Source organism: Rhipicephalus microplus, unplaced genomic scaffold (genome assembly GCF_043290135.1).
Source record: "Rhipicephalus microplus isolate Deutch F79 unplaced genomic scaffold, USDA_Rmic scaffold_20, whole genome shotgun sequence".
NCBI lineage: Eukaryota > Metazoa > Arthropoda > Arachnida > Ixodida > Ixodidae > Rhipicephalus > Rhipicephalus microplus.
Window position 1 is genome coordinate 3,437,030 of NW_027464593.1, and position 2,188 is coordinate 3,439,217.

Below are 2,188 nucleotides of genomic sequence, written 5' to 3' on the forward strand. Positions count from 1 at the left end.
GGTGGTGAGAGTGGAGCGCGACTGTCTCCGTGGCGCAGTCAGCTAGTGCGTCGGCTGTTAGGCAAAAGGTTGAAGGTTCGAGCCCTCCCGGGAGCAGTGTGTCGCTTTTTTCTTTGCGCTGATAGCTTTGAAGAAACGTTCTGACAGTGGTGCGAGTAGAGCGCGGTTGGGTCCGTGGTGCAATGTCTAGCGCGATTGGCTGTTAACCAAAAGGTTGGAGGTTCGAGCCCTCCCATGAACGGTGTGTCGCTTTTTTTTCTTTGCACTGATATCTTTGGAGAAATGTTCTGACTATGGTGAGAGTGGAGCACGAACATTCTCCATGGCGCAATTGGCTAGCGCGTTGGGCTGTTAACCAAAAGGCTGGAGGTTCGAACCCTCCCATGAGCGGTGTGTCTCTTTTTTTCATCGCGCTGATACCGTTGGAAAAATGTTCTGATGGTGATGAGAGTGTAGCACGACTACCTCCGTGACGCATTTGGCTGGCGCGTTCGGCTCTTAAGCAAATATTGGAGGTTCGAGCCCTCCCAGGAGCAGTGTGTCGCTTTTTTTCTTTGCGCTGATAGCCTTGGAGAAACGTTCTGATGGTGGTGAGATTGGAGCACGACTGTCTCTGTTGCGCAACTGGCTAGCGCGTTGGGCTGTTAACGAAAAGGTTGGAGGTTCGAACCCTCCCATGAGCGGTGTGTCTCTTTTCTTTGCGCTGATACCTTTGGAAAAATGTTCTGATGGTGGTGAGAGTGGAGAACGACTACCTCCGTGACGCAATTGGCTAGCGCGTTTGGCTGGTAACCAAAAGGTTGGAGGTTCGAGCCCTCCCGAGAACGGTGTGTCACTTTTTTTTCTTTGCGCTGATAGCTTTGCAAAAATGTTCTGATGGTGGTGAGAGTGGAGCACGACTACCTCCGTGACGCAAATGGCTAGCGCGTTGGGCTGTTCTTAACGAAAAGGTTGGAGGTTCTAACCCTCCGATGAGTGGTTTGTCTCTTTTTTTCTTTGCTCTGATACCTTTGGAAAAATGTTCTGATGGTGGTGAGAGTGGAGCACGGCTACCTCCGTGACGCAATTGGCTAGTGCGTTCGGCTGTTAACCAAAAGGTTGGAGGTTCGAGCCCTCCCAAGAGTGGTGTGTCTCTTTTTTTTGCGCTGATAGCTTTGGAGAAATGTTCTGATGGTGGTGAGAGTAGAGCACGACTACTTCCGTGACGCAATTGGCTAGCGCGTTCGGCTGTTAATCAAAAGGTTGGAGGTTCGAGCCCTCCCGAGAGTGGTGTGTCTCTTTTTTTTCTTTGCGCTGATAGCTTTGGAGAAATGTTCTGACGGTGGTGAGAGTGGAGCGCAACTGTCGCCATGGCGCAGTCAGCTAGTGCGTCGGCTGTTAAGCAAAAGGTTGAAGGTTCGAGCCCTCCCGGGAGCAGTGTGTCGCTTTTTTCTTTGCGCTGATAGCTTTGGAGAAACGTTCTGACAGTGGTGCGAGTGGAGCACGAACATTCTCCATGGCGCAATTGGCTAGCGCGTTGGGCTGTTAACCAAAAGGCTGGAGGTTCGAACCCTCCCATGAGCGGTGTGTCTCTTTTTTTCATCGCGCTGATACCGTTGGAAAAATGTTCTGATGGTGATGAGAGTGGAGCACGACTACCTCCGTGACGCAATTGGCTAGCGCGTTCGGCTGTTGACAAAAAGTGTGGAGGTTCGAGCCCTCCCGAGAGCGGTGTGTCTCTTTTTTTTCTTTGCACTGATAGCTTTGGAGAAATGTTCTGACGGTGGTAAAAGTGGAGCAAGGCTGTCTCCGTGGCGCAATCTGCTAGTGCGTCGGCTGTTAGGCAAAAGGTTGGAGGTTCGAGCCCTCCCGATAGCGGTGTGTCTCTTTTTTTTGCGCTGCTAGCTTTGGAGAAATGTTCTGACGGTGGTGAGAGTGGAGCACGACTGTTTCCGTGGCATAATCGGCTAGCGCGATCAACTCTTATCAAAAAGGTTGGAGGTTCGAGCCCTCCCAAAGAGCGGTGTGTCTTTTTTTCTTTGCGCTGATAGCTTTGGAGAAATGTTCTGATGGTGGTGAGAGTAGAGCACGACTACTTCCGTGACGCAATTGGCTAGCGCGTTCGGCTGTTAATCAAAAAGTTGGAGGTTCGAGCCCTCCCGAGAGCGGTGTGTCTCTTTTTTTTTCTTTGCGCTTATAGCTTTGGAGA